The 18,890-nt window shown below is 48.7% G+C and overlaps 1 pseudogene across 1 annotated transcript in view; it reads right to left on the bottom strand.

The window, feature by feature from the left end:
* Positions 1 to 18,890, bottom strand: part of LOC310697698 (serine/threonine-protein kinase Nek6-like) — a 152,242-nt pseudogene that overhangs the window by 36,576 nt on the left and 96,776 nt on the right. The window contains exon 3 of the transcript XR_014530135.1: positions 13,684 to 13,779. The product of XR_014530135.1 is annotated as a serine/threonine-protein kinase Nek6-like (transcript). The remainder of the gene's footprint in view (positions 1 to 13,683; positions 13,780 to 18,890) is intronic.

The following is an 18,890-nucleotide window of genomic DNA, read 5'->3' as shown; positions in this document are numbered from 1 at the left end:
CACTTTTCGATCATTCATTTGCATAATTATCTACAGTATCCCCCTGCTGGCCCAGGGTGAGAACTTCAGTACATAACACCCCTCCCTACCGAGATAAGGCGTTAGTTACATTCGTAACGGTTTCCTTATATACAGCACTACACGTAATGGTTCAATTAGGCACAAAAGCATATCGGTTACATTTCACACACTTAGACCAACAGTGATACATGTCCAACAACATAGTCCTTTAAATAAGTTGGGCGCTTGGAAACTCTGCCAGACCGCCAGGGACGGGTAGCCAAGTCCGGGGGGGCCACACAATTCTTGCTGAGGCTGTGGTGCAACCCTAGGTGGCATTGAAACCAAATCCCCTGGATCTGCCGCTGTGGGTGGAGCCTCCGCAAGTGGAGTGGTCTGAGCCTGTGGTAAGTCTGGCAGACCCTCTGAAGTGGCTTGGTTCGACTCCACGCTGGCAGTTTGCCAGGGAGGTGTAGGTGGAGCCTCGCCATCTGTAAGTGTCTGTTCCGGAGCCAGGAGCGCAGTTGGGGGCACCACGGTAGTGTCCAAGTCCCCAACCCTGTGCCTAAGCTGGTCTATGTGCCGGCGCCACAAGCATCCGTCTTCGAGTGCCACCTGGTACGAGCGAGGTCCAATGACTCCCACTACTGTGGCTGGCACCCAAGGAATGTCCCCCACATAGTTCCGGGCAAAGACCTTGTTTCCTGGAACAAATGACCGTAGCGCGTTGGCACAGCCTGGGGGGTTCGGCCACGGCAAAGTCCGGGTGCAGCCGGTCGAGTGGTGACTTGAGGCGGCAGCCCATAAGCAGTTCAGCAGGACTCCGCCCTGTGGCCGCATGAGGGGTGATGTGTTGCACGAACAAGTATTCGGTGACCCGCTCGTGCCAGTCTCCCCGGTCCAGGCGCGCCAGTGCCTCTTTTGCTGAGCGCACCATTCTCTCCGCTTGCCCATCGCTGGATGGATGAAATGGTGCTGTTAGGGCATGACGCATGCGCAGTCCCAAAAGATACCGCTCAAAAGTGCCTGACATGAACTGTGGTCCATTGTCAGAGACAAGGACATCAGGACACCCATGCGTCGCAAACAGGCCTCGCAGCACCCAGATGACTGCCTCGGTAGTGGTGGAGGGCATCAGGGCCACCTCCAGCCATTTGGAATAGGCGTCCACCACTACCATAAAGGTCTGGCCATGAAAGGGGCTGGCCAGATCAATGTGCACCCTCGACCAGGGTGTCTTCGGCATCTCCCAGGTGTGTTCCTTAGCTGCTGGTGGTGCAGGCCTCAATTCTTGGCACGCTTGAAAGGCGAAAACCAAGGCAGTGATGGCATCATCCATGTTAGGCCACCAGACGTAACACCGAGCCAACGCCTTCATTTTGACGATTCCCGGGTGGCCAACATGCAGAGCCTCCAGGACGCGTTGACGGAGTCTTTGGGGAATCACGACACGGTCTCCCCACAGCGGACAGCCACGATGAGCCGAGAGTTCATGTTGTCTGGTTGCGAACGGTTGGAACTCTGATGCAAACGGCCCTTGTGGCCACCCCCTCCACACCCAGTTGAGCACACGGCTGATGGTGCGATCCTGGGCAGATGCGGAGGCCACAGTGGCAGTCGATACAGGCACTGCCGGAAGATCCTCAATCAGAAGGAGCGATGAAGCTGGAGCCAGGTCTTCCACAAACGCTGGAAGAGGGCAACGGCTGAGGGCGTCGGCATGGCCCATCGATTTCCCCGGGCGATGGACGAGCTGGTAGTGGTAGGCAGCCAGGAAAACAGTCCATCGCAGCATGCACGGCGAGAGGACCGGTAGAGTTGGACGATCACCGGCGAGGAGGCCCAGGAGCGGCTTGTGGTCAGTGATGAGGTCAAAAGTCCTGCCATAGAGGTATTCATGGAACCTCTTCACTCCAGCCACAAGCGCCAGTGCCTCCTTGTCGAGCTGGCTGTAATTCCGTTCAGTCAGAGATAGCGTCCTGGAAAAGTAGGCGAGCGGTGCTTCTCTTCTGTCTGGAAAACGGTGACTAAGGACAGCGCCGATGCCAAAAGGTGAGGCGTCGCAGGCAAGGACCAGCGGCCTGGCTTCACTGTACTGTACCAGCACACTGTCCGATGAAAGGAGAGTCTTGACCGCGTTGAAGGCCGCTGTCTCCCGATGACCCCAGGACTGTAGCAACTTTCTAAAACTATCCAATCACTGAACGTCACTTTCGATCCTTCATTTGCATACAAAACTATCCAATCACTGAACGTCACTTTTTGATCCTTCATTTGCATAACTATCTACAGTATCCCCCTGCTGGCCCAGGGTGAGAACTTCAGTACATAACAAGGAGGAAGGAGCGAAACCACTGTATAACAGTGCCCCCAGCTCCCAGCCCCTCTAGACGGTCCAGAAGGATGTTATGGTCGCTTGTATCAAAGGCCGCTGAGAGATCCAGCAGAACTACGAAACAGCTCTCACCTTTGTCCCTAGCTCGCGGGAGATCATCAACCAGCGCGACCAAGGCAGTTTCAGTCCCATGATGAGGCCTGAATCCCAATTGGAAGGGATCCAAATGGTCCGCATCCTCCAAGCGTGCCTGGAGTTGTTCAGCAACCACTCGCTCAATCACCTTGCCCAGGAATGGAAGATTTGAGACTGGGCGATAGTTGGCCATACTGGCCGGGTCTAAAGATGGTTTTTTAAGAAGCGGTTTAATGGCCGCTGTCAGGGAACTGACATCGGAGCGAGAGGCGAAGGGGAGGCTCCCAGATGATGCTGACGAAGGACCCAGCAGCAGGGGGAGAAACAGCTCAGTAGAGGGGGAAGCCAATCAGCGCAACACCAGGGATAAAGGGGGGCAGACGGGGGAATTGGAGAGAGGGCTCCAGGACTCTTCACTGGACTCTCCTGTGTGAGTGCCTGAGGGCCCTGCTCCTTCCTGCCACTCACCATCCGGCCCAGGGCGGGGCCTGAAGGACTCATAAGGACTGCTGTGCTCTGCTGCCCAGGAGGACTCTCCTGTGTGAGTGCCTGAGGGCCCTGCTCCTTCCTGCCACTCACCATCTGGCCCAGGGCGGGGCCTGAAGGACTCACAGGGACTGCTGCACTCTGCCGCCCAGGAGGACTCTCCTGTGTGAGTGCCTGGGGGCCCTGCTCCTTCCTGCCACTCACCATCTGGCCCAGGGCGGGGCCATAAGGACTGCTGTGCTCTGCTGCCCAGGAGGACTCTCCTGTGTGAGTGCCTGAGGGCCCTGCTCCTTCCTGCCACTCACCATCTGGCCCAGGGCGGGGCCATAAGGACTCATAAGGACTGCTGTGCTCTGCTGCCCAGGAGGACTCTCCTGTGTGAGTGCCTGAGGGCCCTGCTCCTTCCTGCCACTCACCATCTGGCCCAGGGCGGGGCCTGAAGGACTCATAAGGACTGCTGTGCTCTGCTGCCCAGGAGGACTCTCCTGTGTGAGTGCCTGAGGGCCCTGCTCCTTCCTGCCACTCACCATCTGACCCAGGGCGGGGCCTGAAGGACTCATAAGGACTGCTGTGCTCTGCTGCCCAGGAGGACTCTCCTGTGTGAGTGCCTGAGGGCCCTGCTCCTTCCTGCCACTCACCATCTGGCCCGGGGCGGGGCCTGAAGCCTCAGAAGGACTGCTGCGCTCTGCTGCCCAGGAGGACTCTCCTGTGTGAGTGTCTGAGGGCCCTGCTCCTTCCTGCCACTCACCATCTGGCCCAGGGCAGGGCCTGACAGGCCTCACAGGGACGGTTGCTGTCACTGCTGCTGCGGCCCAGGGGGATCCGGAGGGGCGCAGAGTTCTTTTTAAAATGTTTTAAAATTTTCCTTTTCCTTTTCCCTTTATTTTTTGTATATGCGGGGACGGGGATGGGGGTGGGATGGATGTTTAGTTGGGAATTTTAATGGATTTGTAAGTTTTGTAGTTTCTCATTTGTATTGCTTTTTGTTTTGTGGGGGTTTTTTGTTTTTGTCTTTATTGTTTTAAGGTCTTATTTTGTTCTTAAGGGGAGGGGTCAGGGCTGCCGGGGAGTGGGTCCCAGCCGACAAAATGACTGGGGCATGTTCCACAGGGGGGGATGCACTGGGACAACCGATCTCAGTGATCACGGGTAGGAGGAGGAGTTACGCTAAGACCAGACCATGTCATTACAGAGGAGGCAGGTTTAGTCGTTGTCTGAGGACTATCCCTGCCTCCGGGTCTGGTCCTGACTGGACGGATACTAGAATCAGCAAGGGATACCCACATAACCTGAAGGTGCTGCTGTGCAATGCCAGGTCTATGATTCATAAGACTACTGCCATCCATGACTTGATCATGGATGGAGGATTTGACCTGGCATGTGTAACAGAGACTTGGATGGATGAAGCAGATGGGCCTGTTCTTGCCGCTGCTTGCCCACCAGGTTTCTCTTACGCACAGCAACCCAGGCCTTGTGGGCGGGGAGGGGGGGTTGCAGTGATTTTTAGGAAGTCATTAGTTTGCACCAGGCGTCCTATTGGGAAGACCCAGTTTTCTGAGTGCATGTTCTGGAAGCTGGGCAATAGGGGCAGTACAGGATTCCTTTTGGTGTACCGACCTCCCCGCTGCACCAAGGATTCCCTGCCCGAGCTGCTTCAGGTCATGGCGGATGTTCTCCTGGAGACACCTAGTTTGGTTGTCCTAGGGGATTTTAATATCCATGCCGACACGACCTTACAAGGGGCCGCTCGGGACTTCGTGGAAAGCATGGCCTCCATGGGGCTGTCCCTGAATAAGTTTGGCCCAACCCATAGCCGCGGACATGCCTTGGACCTGGTGTTTACCCCCATGGATGTTGGTGTTCTGACACTAAGTAAAAGCGAAACAAAAGAAGTGCCATGGTCAGACCACTTCCTGGTGCAACTTGACTTTTCCGCGACCCTTCCCCTCTGCAGGGAGGTGGGACAGATTCGGATGGTCCGCCCCCGCCACTTAATCGATCCAAGTGGTTTCCAGAGAGCGGTAGGGGATGCTTTATCCCATGTTGATGGCCTTTCAGCTGATTCCCTGGTGGCCCGCTGGAATGTGGAGTTAACCAGGGCTATTGACTGTTTGGCTCCGAAGCGCCATCTCCGATTGCATGGAGCCCGGACAGCCCCGTGGTTTTCCACGGATTTGAGGGCAATGAAACAATCGTTGAGACGGCTAGAGCGCCGGTGGCGGATGACCCATTCTGAAGCTGACCGGACACAGGTTAGAGCTCAATGTCGAGCCTACCAAGTGGCGATAGCGACGGCAAAGAAGGCTTTCTTCACCGCCTCTATTGCATCTGCAGAAAACAGCAGCAGGAGACTTTTTCAGGTGGTCCGCAATTTAGCGGAACCACCTGCTACATCGGGGCCCAGTACGGGCCACATGATCTCCTGCAATGATTTTGCAAAGTTTTTTGCAGATAAAGTCGCTCAGATTCGGGAAGAGGTAGACGCCACCGTGGGAGCAGGGCCGGGGCGGGAGAGTGCTAGAGTCCTGTTTAGTCAAATTGCGTGGGATCAATTCCAATCTGTTACCTCCGAGGATGTGGACAGGCTGCTTGGACGAGTGAAACCAACCACCTGTCTCCTTGATCCTTGCCCATCCTGGCTTATAAAAGCTAGCCGGGAAGGGCTGGGCGATGGGCTTCGTGGGGTGGTGAATGCTTCCCTCCGTGAGGGAGCCTTCCCAGACTCGCTGAAAGAGGCGGTTATTAAACCGCTTCTTAAAAAACCATCTTTAGATGCGGCCACGATGGCCAACTATCGCCCAGTCTCAAATCTTCCATTCTTGGGCAAGGTGATTGAGCGAGTGGTTGCTGAACAACTCCAAGCACGCCTGGAAGAAGCGGACCATTTGGATCCCTTCCAGTCGGGATTCAGACCTCATCATGGGACGAAAACTGCCTTGGTCGCACTGGTTGATGATCTCCGGCGGGCTAGGGACAAAGGTGAGAGCTGTTTCCTAGTTCTGCTGGATCTCTCAGCGGCGTTTGATACCATCGACCATAACATCCTTCTGGACCGTCTTGAGGGGCTGGGAGCTGGGGGTACTGTCATACAGTGGTTCCGCTCCTTCCTCCTGGGCCGTGTTCAGAAAGTGGTGGGGGGGGATGAGTGTTCAGACCCCTGGGCTCTCACTTGTGGGGTGCCTCAGGGTTCTGTCCTCTCCCCCATACTTTTCAACATCTACATGCAGCCGCTGGGAGAGATCATCAGGGGGTTTGGGCTGGGTGTTCATCAGTATGCAGATGATACCCAGCTCTACCTCTCTTTCAAATCAGAACCAATGAAGGCGGTGAAGGTCCTGTGTGAGTGTCTGGAGGCAGTTGGAGGATGGATGGTGGCAAACAGTTGAGACTGAATCCTGACAAGACAGAAGTACTGTTTCTGGGGGACAGGAGGAGGGTAGGTGTGGAGGATTCCCTGGTCCTGAATGGGGTAACTGTGCCCCTGAAGGACCAGGTGCGCAGCCTGGGAGTCATTTTGGACTCACAGCTGTCGATGGAGGCACAGGTTAAATCCGTGTCCAGGGCAGCTGTGTACCAGCTCCATCTGGCTGAGACCCTACCTGCCCACGGACTGCCTCGCCAGAGTGGTGCATGCTCTGGTTATCTCCCACGTGGACTACTGCAATGCGCTCTACGTGGGGCTACCTTTGAAGGTGACCCGGAAACTACAACTAATCCAGAATGCAGCAGCCAGACTGGTGACTGGGAGCGGCCACCGATACCATATAACACCGGTCTTGAAAGACCTACATTGGCTCCCAGTACGTTTCCGAGCACAATTCAAAGTGTTGGTGCTGACCTTTAAAGCCCTAAACGGCCTCGGTCCAGTATACCTGAAGGAGCGTCTCCACCTCCATCGTTCTACCCGGACACTGAGGTCCAGCACCGAGGGCCTTCTGGCGGTTCCCTCATTGCGAGAAGCCAAGTTACAGGGAACCAGGCAGAGGGCCTTCTCGGTAGTGGCGCCCGCCCTGTGGAACGCCCTCCCACCAGATGTCAAAGAGAACAACAACTACCAGACTTTTAGAAGACATCTGAAGGCAGCCCTGTTTAGGGAAGCTTTTAATGTTTGATGTATCACAATATTTTAATATTCTTTTGGAAGCCGCCCAGAGTGGCTGGGGAAACCCTGCCAGATGGGCGGGGTATAAATAATAAATTATTATTATTATTATTATTATTATTACATCAGTGAGGAGAGCCCAGGTCCTCCGCTACCCACGCCTTCCCTGCGCAGAAGACTCCCGCGCAGTGAGAGGAGGAGGAGACTGGGTGTCAAACAACTTTTATGTTGGAAGAGGTTCAAGAAACGCCCACTGACGGATTCTGCCAGTGACTGAGGCAGCCACGATGAGAAGGGGCTGTGCAGTCAGAAAGGTTTAACAAGGCAAATTAACTGAGAAAGGCACCAGTTTACGCACGAGTAACTCATACCTATTACAGCCGCCTCTTTCAGCGGATCTGGGAATGTTCCCTCACAGAGGGAAGCATTCACCACCCCGCAGAGCCCATCGCCCAGCCCTTCCCGGCTTGCTTTTATTAGCCAGGATGGGCAAGGATCAAGGAGACAGGTGGTTGGTTTCACGCGTCCAAGCAGCCTGTCCACATCCTTGGGGGTAACGGATTGAAATTGATTCCATGCAACTTGACCAGACAGGGCTCTAGCACTCTCCCGCCCCAGCCCTGCTCCCACGGTGGTGTCTAGCTCCTTCCGAATATGAGTGATTTTATCTGCAAAAAACTTTGCAAAAGCATTGCAGGAGATCTTGGGGTCTTTACAAGGCCCCGGTGGTAAATGTGGTTCCATTAAATTGCAGACCACCTGAAAGAGTCTCCTGCTACTATTTTCTGCAGATGCAATAGAGGCGGTGAAGAAAGTCTTCTTCGCCGTCGCTATCGCCACTTGGTAGGCTCGACGTTGAGCTCTAACCTGTGTCCGGTCAGATTTGGAATGAGTTTTCTGCCACCAACACTTTAGCCGTCTCAGCGATTGTTTCCTCACCCTCAGCTCCAAAGAAAACCACGGGGCTGTCCGGGCTCCATGCAATCGGAGAGGGCGCTTCGGAGCCAGACAGTCAATGGCCCTGGTTAACTCTGCATTCCAGCGGGCCACCAGGGAATCAGCTGAAAGGCCATCAACATGGGATAAAGCGTCCCCTACCACTCTCTGGAAACCATTTGGATCCATTAAGTGGTGGGGGCGGACCATCCAAATTGGTCCCACCTCCCTGCAGAGGGGAAGGGTTGCGGAGAAGTCCAGTTGCACCAGGAAGTGATCTGACCATGGCACTTCTTTTGTTTCACTTTTACTTAGTGTCAGATCACCCACATCACTAGAGGTGAACACCAGGTCTAAGGCATGTCCGTGACTATGAGGTGGGCCAAACTTATTCAGGGACAGCCCCATGGAGGCCATGCTTTCCACGAAGTCCCGAGTGGCCCCTTGTAAGGTCGTGTCGGCATGGATGTTAAAATCCCCTAGGACAACCAAACTAGGTGTCTCCAGGCAAGCTGTGGATCTGCGCTATACTGTCAGTAAAGGAACTGACTCTACCTGGAACTGTCTGGTGTTTTTCTGTTCCACTGGCACACTCCACATGCCACAACAAAAATAAGTAAAGATTTACAATCCATTTGGCTACACGAAAGACACATAGCTAATTTAGTTTTTAGATAATTAGCCAAAATGCATTTTCAATTGCTTCCATAGCTATTCATAAGCTATTGCGAAGGCCCAATTTGGGCAAAAAGGGTTGTTCATAGATTTAATAAATAAAATGTTTAAGGCTGAAGAGCCATATTTATGCTTTATGTACTTTAATGGGCAATACAAATGATAGGCAGCCATGTGGGTAACCAGATAAGAGACTTGGGTTCAATACACACATCTCTGCTATGGACTCACTGGGGCCAGTAAGATGGTCTCAGGCTTCCTGTTGCAAGATGGGAACAGTATGGCTGACCTACTTCACAGTTTGCACAAAAAGGGGAGCTACTACTTATACTATGCAACTTCATTTTAAAACACCTATCCACATAGTCAGAAACTAAATGCTGACACAGAGGTCTACACATGAAACATGCATGAAGAGATGTAGCTCCAAATGACTTCTATAAAAAGAACATCAATTTGATGTTTGCTTCCTTTGAACAGATACACTCAAAATTTAGAAGTACTTTTTCCTACTCTTGCTGATTGTTTAAACCACAGCATTAGCTCCAAATATATAAGCAGGCTGAGGAGCAGGAGATGAGTCTTCATTTTCCCACACAATAAAAATGATTACTATACTATATACTATTACTATATATCCTGCCCGGGATAGTTTAATTCAAGGCAATTTAGATCACAAAAAATGCTGATTTAGAATTCTAAAATCCTGTTTATTAATTAGACAAAAACTTCCTGATTAGAAATGCATGCTAATTTGTTGCGAAAACTATAGAAACTTTTTTTAAAAAAAATAATAATTAGACTATTGACTGTGAGCCAATTGCAGAGATCAGATAGTTACTAGACATAAAAATGGAGTGAAAGATCATGCAGGGAATCAGTGGATGCCGCTAGTCCTCAGCCTCTAATAGTATCAAGCCAAAATAGCTCTTTCTTTCCCAAGAAAAACAGTTGTAAGAAAATCATAAATTCAATTTTAATTCAATTCAATTATATATTTGCATTAAATTCTGTTTGAAAACCATGCTTTAAAAACATATATAACTAAAACATTAATGAAATTATTATTATTATTATTATTATTATTATTATTATTATTATTATTATTTAAATCAATGGTTATCTACCCTCACCATGCAAAAAAATGTAGTTTCTCCCCAGGAATCACCACCCTAAGGCAGCCCTAAATTCTGATCTTCCCCAGTTTCAAACCAAGATACAAGAGGGCCTTGAAGGGGCAACGCCGCTTAAGGCAGCAGTGCATTCCAGAGATGCTTTGCTTCTTTCAAGACAAACCCTGCAAGTTTTGAAGCATGTTCATGACCTATGAAAAAGGCAAAGAATGCTCCCTTCAGAATATACCTAACTGCTGCAAAGCTCCAGCTATTCAAAATAATTTTTTTTTAGGAATACTGAGTTTTAGAGTATCACTTGCATCTTGGTTCAGTTATGATATAACTCCAAAGCTAGAGAGTTACATTCAGGGTCATTTAAGCCTGAACATTCATCTCCAGGCACATAAGACATATGGATTGCTTCTTACGAGGAGTGCTGCTTCTTCAGCAACACTCAGTTTACTTCAGGTATAAATTGAAAAAATAATTTTCTTGGGGCATATGTTGCAAAAAGAAAATCTTCAATTTTTTCACCTCCCTACTGTAAATCATCTGGTACTTTTAAATTTATCTACAAAAAAGACTGTCAAAATATTTTAGTAAATTAATATTTTACAATTCATCTATTCTAGTAAATAAATAAAAAATATTATTATTAAACCATTAATATTTATTTTTTCTTTAAAAGATATTACATCTTAACTCCTGTGACATGACTGACTTGAACAGAACAAGCATAATGAATTCTCTGTCAAGACTATTCAAAAGGTATTTTGCTGATTAGAAGTCAGTAGTTCAGCTCAGTGGCTGTGCACCCACCATGCAAGCAGGAAATCCTAGGTACAATTACCAGAACCTTCAGGTCAGGCTGAAAAAGACTCCTGCCTGAAGCGCAGGAGAACGGTTGCCAGTTAGCAATGACAAGACTGCACTAGATGGAACAATTACCTGACTTGGCATAAGACCGCTTCCTATGTTCCTAAATACAGGACGGAAAAGCCATGGTTCCTCCTGCCCTCAGCCCAAACGCTAATGGCACAAGGGAGGCTTCACTATACAGAACCGCCATTCACACATGTGGGCTCATGCACCGACAAAGAGGCACCTTCAGTCTTCCTGTTCTAGCTAGGACCCCGTCCACAGTACAAAGCTGGTCTGGCATGAGGAACAACAGGATGTTTACACCTTGATGTTCTCTTTGGACAGAAATAGAAACAAAACCTAAGGGGCATAAGTCTGGATCAGATCAATGTGTGTGTGCCCAATCCAGGGTCTTGCTTTCAGCACTGACTAGCCAGGTGCTTCTAGGAAGTCCACAGGCAGTCTGTGATGATGCTGTCCAGCCCCGCCCACTGGTTAATAATACTGTACAGATTCCATCTTGAATCTGCTGCCCATCGGCTATCAATGGCTGCATATTACCGTATTTTTCGCCCTATAGGACGCACCGTCCCATAAGGCGCACCTAGTTTTTTGGGGGGGAAATAAAGGGGGGAAAATTATTCCCCCCCCAGGCGCGGGGCTGGGGCGGGGGAGGCCCGAGCTTCCCCCGACCCCAGCCCCCAAACAGGCAGCTCTCTGCAAGCCGTGGGAGCCCAGCGCTGGCTCCCGCTGCTTGCGGAGAGGTCCGTGAAGCCTGGACGCGCTGATCTCAGCGTGCGCAGGCTTCGGCATGCCGGCAACTCTCCGCAAGCAGCGGGAGCGCTCCCGCTGCTTGCGGAGAGGTCCGCGAAGCCTGGAGAGCGAGAGGGGTCGGTGCGCACCGACACCTCTCACTCTCCAGGCTTCAGCGAAAGCCTGCATTCGCCCCATAGGACGCACACACATTTCCCCTTCATTTTTGGAGGGGAAAAAGTGCGTCCTATAGGGTGAAAAATACGGTACTTCCAGTATCAGACAGTCTGAATACCAGCTGCTGGGGAACACGAATGGGCGTGTGCTACGACCATTGGATCCTGCTTGCAGGCTTCCCATGGACATCTGGTTGACTGCCAGGAGAGCAAAATGCTGGACTAGGGAGGCCCTTAGTCTATGTTGTGTTACCAAGACTCTCTTTACCACACATCATTTCCCCAATCCCACATCTCTGCAGTTTTCTACACTACCAATACAAAAGTTGTCCTCTAAGAGAGTAAATACACAAGACCAAACCCTGTAAGGTGTCTGTGGCATGAGAGCAGTTTCTGCCATTTGGGAAATAAGGCCATACATCAGGTTTCCTCAAAACAAAGAAAGAATGCCATTATTGAAAAAAGACTCTTTAAAAAATGCAGTTGTGGTCTGTGCCTCATATAGTAATTTCATAAAAGTGACAACTCATTGTATATTTCAACACTGGGTTGCAATGTTAACATAGTTACTCGTAAGCTATTCCAACAGCATCCCATGAAAATCCAGGTGCCCACCTGTGCAAGTCTGAATGTATAGTAATTAAATGTTCCTGGTACAGAATAAACACAGGCTGTGAGGAGAGTAGGCAACCAAATGTATGGAATCCTTAGTTTGGAAAGCTTCTATAGCTGGTCACTGTATTACATGGTCCCCATATCCCACAATTATTTCCTGGAAGAATTTGCAAGTCAAGTATCTCCCAGCAAACTGTTAAGTGCATTCCACTGAACTACAGCTGAACTGGGCAATCCTGACATATGAAGGAGAACGTCTCACCTTCCAACAGCAAAAGGCAGATGGTCAAAGGGGGAGCATCTGTAGAACACTGCCTAGACTTTGCTAAGGGTTTTCTAACTGCTTGCAATGAGCCAATGTCACATTTTTTCCAGTGAGACCGACACGTTCCCTTCCCATGTTTGAATAAGGTTTGGGGTTTACTAGCATTAAGGACTCAACATGTACTGTCACTTAATTTTTATGTATGCAATCCTTCCTGACAAATATGATCTGCTGCTGGGTAATTCATTTGACGTTCATTCTGTTCCTTGCTCTAATTATGGCTTCCATTTCTGACATGGAGGCGTCTGTGCTGCCAGAGCCAGGAGTACACCTGTCAGACAAGTTGTGGTACTGCCTAATGCCCTTTTATGCCAGGTGAGTTTGCACTGGGAGCAAGTGACACAAGGATGGGATCATTCAGAGAGCATTTTCCCACAGGATAAGTGGAAGCAGGTAACTGAAAACAGCAAATCCTTGATAGCCAATAAATTAAGTCTTCTAAAGTTATACAGTATGAACCAAATAGGTATCTGTGGCTTTATGAATAATGCACAAAAAACTTTATATGAAGCAGTCCAATTTTCCTCGCCACTATCTGAAAGAAGATTCACAACCTGTTTTTCCTTATAGTCTATAAGCATGCCTAGCGCATGCAGAAGACTTGCTCAGACTCCTTTAACCATCTTGATCTTAAACTGTAGAAGAATGTCATGTAAACAAAGGAAGAGCCATCAGAGGCCACAGAAAGTTGTTAGGATCTAACCTACTGCTTGGCCACAGTAAATAGTCCTTTCCATGGTGTGTCTGAAGGTGGCTGCTATATTACTTGCATCACACCAGATAGTCAGAGGTCCCCCTGTGATTTCAGAATTCCCTTGTGAAGAACAATAGCAATTACACCAGCAACCATTCCACAATTCAGGAATAAGAAGAGATTTTTTTTCCTTTTTGAGCCTTCATAGCAAATTATGCATTTACCTTCTAAATGGTGTTTCAGATCTCCAACAAAACAAAAAGCAAGGCACTCAAAGTAGAAGGTAATAAATATTGGCTGACAGGGGCAATGTTGCAGAATAGCATATTGCACATCTTAGCTGGTGATCATAAAATATATAATTTCATCAGTAATAGGTAAAAAAAAGCAACTACCATGTGACCAAGAAATTTCTGACTGAGTCAGGTGAATTGGGTAACTGTCACTCAGGCACAATTTCATGAGGGATGTTAACCTAAGGAATGTGCAGCAGTAGTTTTAGAGCTAAAGAAGCGGCCCAGTCCAAGATCTCCAAGTTTCACAACTCCAGAGGCTGTTATGAACACATTGGCTTTATGTCTGGAAGACAGAAGAGAGAAAGTAAGTCAAACCAAGAGGGCTTTTTTGGGCTCCATCATGGCCCACAACCTCTTCCCCAAGGATGAGTGACTAGGTATGCATGTACAGAACTTTGAAAACTGAATTTCCTAAGCCATAGTATTGATGCTTTCCCAGTCTATTTTACACATCAGGAGAAAGGAAGTTTGTGGGGAAGGATAAACATATTTTCCCACAACAAACAAATGAAAATTGAGTCTGGCTTAAAAAACTGCAAAAGCATAAAGTGCCATTATGCTCTTGAAGGGTAATTTTTTTTTTTTAAGGATTTTGAACATTTGGAGGAAAATAGCAATAAAAATAAACATGCACCTGGACAAAATACTAATATTAGCAACAATATTTTCTCTTTCCAGATTACAATTGCTTGCATTCAAATTGGAATGAGTTCATAGGAAGACCACTGCAGCCTCTTAATTCTAGAAATATTAGTATGGTATTTGGTGAGGGTGTCGTCATAGCCAGGAAGGATTGATGAGACTCCCTAGTGCTGCTTTCTCATCTGTAAAATAGAGAAAGGAACAACAGCCTCATGGGCCTGCAGTGGGATGAAAGGAAAATCCTCATGAACTTGGTGATGAAGCAAAAGAATTTGGAAGAGCAGGACAAGAGCGGTGTTTGCTACACTGCAAGGAAAACCAATTTGAGGACAGCATCAGGGCAAGCAACTGTTGTTACACATTTGTGTTTTCCTGAAGCATCTCTGTTAAGTTGTGGGTGAACATATCAGACGACACAGGAATTCTTCAAACAGTTCTTGTTTATTCCGAGGCCAGAACAGAACTGAACTGAAGAGCTCAGTCAGCCTGCTTATATAGAGCTCCAGAACAACGTAACTGTAGCAACTTTCTAAAACTATCCAAACACTGAACGTCACTTTCGATCCTTCATTTGCATAACTATCTACAGTATCCCCCTGCTGGCCCAGGGTGAGAACCTCAGTACATAACACACCTCCCCACTGAGATAAGGCATTAGTTACAATCGTAACGGTTTCCTTATATACAGCACTACACGTAATGGTTCAATTAGGCACAAAAGCATATCGGTTACATTTCACACACTTAGACCAACAGTGATACATGTCCAACAACATAGTCCTTTAAATAAGTTGGGCACTTGGAAACTCTGCCAGACCGCCGGGGACTGGTAGCCAAGTCCGGGGGGCCACCCAATTCTTGCTGAGGCTGTGGTGCGACCCTAGGTGGCGTTGAAACCAAGTCCACTGGAACCGCTGCTGTGGGTGGAACCTCCGCAAGTGGAGTTGGCGGAATGTCAGGCACGGCAGTGGTCTGAGTCTGTGGTAAGTCTGGCAGACGCTCTGAAGTGGCTTGGTTCGACTCCATGCCGGCAGTTTGCGACAGAGGTGTAGGTGGAGCCTCACTATCTGTAAGTGTCTGTTCCGGAGCCAGGAGCGCAGTTGGGGGCACCACGGTAGTGTCCAAGTCCCCAACCCTGTGCCTAAGCTGGTCTATATGCCGGCGCCACAAGCGTCCATCTTCGAGTGCCACCTGGTACGAGCGAGGTCCAGTGACTCCCACTACTGTGGCTGGCACCCAAGGAATGTCCCCCACAAAGTTCCGGGCAAAGACCTGGTTTTGGAGCGGTCCAAGATGGCGACGGCTTAGCAAGCAGGCTTCGGAGCTCCGCAGATAACAGGACTGTAATTAGCATTGGCTGCCACCCAGGGAAGTAATTTTTCCTTTTTACTTCTCTACTTTTTAACTTACCAACTTACTGAGATTCTAACAGCACCTTCTTGTCTATGCTATGAGAAACATCTTGGGCAAGTTCTGTGAAGCATCCTGGGCAGGCCGCCAGCTGCTAGCTATTAACCGCCAACTCCCTTCTATACTTTGTTCCTGAAACTCCTGGCAGTCTCCACACAGAGAATTGAACCAACTGAGCACTTTCTATTTTTTCTGTCTTTTTTGGTTGGTGAAACCTCTCCTTGTTTACTCCCCACGGTGACGCTATACCTGCTAGTAAACGCCACAGGGACCCAGAGGATGTAGCTCTCTCACCAGTTCCCAAACAATCTAAAATAGAGGACTTTTTAAACAAATCTGCTTTTATAGTTCCAACAAAAAACCGGTTTTCTCCTCTTGAAGATGATTGTGAGTGTGGGGAGAGTATTCACTTTTTTAAAAATAATTTTTATTAACTGACCAATCAAATCAAATCACATCACATAAATTCCGAATTACAAAGCCGAATTTTAAATTTTTTGTTGGGGGGACCCATATTTCAAGTTCCGAAGGGGATTCCAATCATCTTCTTGCTGCTGCGTTAATATCCACAAATCTGTCCAAATAATGTTCATAATTCTATCCAGTCCTATCTTGCTGTTCCCACATCTCATCTTGTTCATATATTTTTCTTTTTTTACTTTATGATCTCTTCTGATAATCTCCTTAAGCAGGTAAACACCAGTTATAATCCTGTGTGAATTTTCCGTTCGTCCAATCATCATGTCGAGATGGTTTCCATATATCATCACTTTCATAAATAAAAGCACTCTTTCCATCATTAGTCTCGCAAATCTGTCGCCTTCATTAGTCCCTCTGAGGAGGCTCACCCACAATATGAAAACAGATCTATTCCTCCTCCCAGACATAAGTCTTTCGACAGAACTTGCCAAGATGGTGACGCTATTTTTTGCTGCGTCATTCCAAAGCTCTTATGCTTTCCATGATCTCCTTAAAACATGCTTTGGTTAGAAAATTATCTCCACACAGTCTTAAATCCTCAGCTTAAATCATTTAAACGGCATTTGTGACTTGGGGGGGGGGATTCTTGGTTAATCACATAGAGAAAAGAAAGGAAAGTCCCCCCCCCATTCCAGTCCCATTGCCGAACATACCGAGCCTTGGTGTGTCTTCTCATGATTTATTCCTGTTCCTCCGACCCGTCTTGTTTATCAGAGATCTCTTCAGTTAGCAGTCTTTACTCCCCATTCTTCCTTGAAATATGTGCATTTGCTTCCTCCTAATTGTTTCTTTTGAAGTTGCTGCAGCTAGAGGCACGAATCAGAGACAGTGTCCAGGAGCGCCGAAATCCGCACAAGGGCTTTCTGCCTAGTGCCCCCACCCCCTCAAATTCGGGAGTGGTATAGGGCACAGCAGGCAAGGGCAGTCCCCCCCACACGCTTGGGGGGGGGCGGGAGGCTGTTTACTAGACTGCCCTCACTGATTCACAAGCTGAAATTCAGATTGTCAAGCAGAGGAGTTTTTCCAACCCGGGTATTTCGCAATTCTATTGTTGCACCCTTATGTAAGATGAGGACTGGTGCTTCAGAGAGGCTCACAAAACCAAAGCCTGGATCCCCAATGGAAGTAATGACATCACAAAAAAACTTGACAGGTGGGGAGAAAACAGACATGCCTGAGTTGAACTCGCAGGATCATGCCCAACATCAAAATAACCAGGCGAGCCAAAAGCAACAGCCGATTCCTCTAGACAATCATCTTCAGGAATCTGAGCACTCTGTAAATCCTTTGGAAGAGGATTTTCTCAGCTCCTTTAGGAATCTCCCTCAGGAAGAGCAACAAACAGTTATCAAGAGGCTTGATCTTATGAGCCAGACATTGAAAGAGATTAAAGAACCGGAGGCAGAGATTGATAATAGACCCAATGGCCACAAAAGAATGATAACTATAGAACCACTGGAGTATTGGACAAAGATGAGATATTTAGAAGAGGAGGAGTCAGGAAACACACCCAAGGAATCCCCATTGGCAAGCAATTTGCAAAGAAAAGGCCCAGTGATTACAAATGTGAGTACTTTATGTACGACGACTGAAATAATCGAACATCTGGATTATTCCACTAGCATTAGCAATACTCTGTTGCCTCAAAAACTGGTAAACTTTGAGAGTACATTGGCCAACAACTGACTAAGAGTAAATCACTGTAAAACAATTAAACTTCTCTCATGGAATGTAACAGGGTGGATGAACAAGATCCAAGACAGTGATTTCTGTTCTTATCTACAAACACATGTGTCAGGGGCTGCCTCAGGTCTCAGCTCACAAAAGACCAACGCCAAGCTCTTCTTATATACAAGGATGTTTATTGCAGTTCATTATTGATTCCACAACTGAGGCGCGCAGCCCCGCGTCTCTAACGTCAGACATTTGAAGTCCCCTCTGAGTTGGTTCCTCCTCTACACCAACTTAAGAGGCTTGTGCTAGACCACCTCTTCCTGTCTTTCCTTTTCCGCAGGGTCTTTCTGCCCCCCTGGGTTCCTTCCCTCCTGCTCTCTCCTGAAGCGGATTCCTCAGATGCCTGTTCCCCCCTCCTTCGTGCTTTGGGGCTAGGCTCCTCCTCCGGGCTTTCTCCATTTCCGCGCGCCTCCACATTTGAACTTGGCGCGCGTTCGCTACCCCTGACCTTCCTTTTGACACTTACACTACTCCCTGTACTACTCTCCGCCTCTTCCGGCAGGACGTCCTGCCCCGATCTCCTTCCCCTGTCTCTTTCCTGCTCCGCTCCGTGTGTCACACTGGGAACTCCCCTCTCTTCCCTTCGTTCCTGCTGGGAAGCCGGCCCCGATTTTCCACTCCCGCTCGGGGTTTCCCTGCTGCTTCCCTGCTCCTGGCAGGTCCCCCCTGTGACCCCCCTTGTCCTGACTAGGGGCGCCCCCTCCTGAGAATCCTCCGATTCACTTGAGAGACTCATGGAAGATCTCAAGTCATTGTCATCCTCTTCCTCACTGTCCTGGGATTCTTCCTCGTCGCTCTCCGTCTCCTCCCTCACCTGTGCCTCTGTCTCTGAACCCCTGACAACATGATGTCATTTTTCTTCAAGAAACCTGGGCAAAAGAGGGCACTATGGTTGAATTACAGGGTTTTACAAGTTGCACTCAACCACCTCTTAAAACTGTAAAGTATGGAAGGCCTAGTGGGGTGCTGGCGGTGCTGGTGTCAACCTCTCTTAATGTATCAATTCAACAGTGTCCTTCACTGACCACCCCTAATTTTTTAGTGTTTTCCCTTTCTGATAGTCTCCTGAGAAATACTTATTGCATCTGTGTGTACATACCTCCAGTAGTCTTGTGGGGAA

This window comes from Podarcis liolepis (assembly GCF_965112155.1).
Source record: "Podarcis liolepis genome assembly, chromosome: W".
NCBI classification, from domain to species: domain Eukaryota; kingdom Metazoa; phylum Chordata; class Lepidosauria; order Squamata; family Lacertidae; genus Podarcis; species Podarcis liolepis.
The sequence above is the reverse complement of the archived record's forward strand: the minus strand, read 5'-3'. Positions and strand labels throughout refer to the sequence as shown.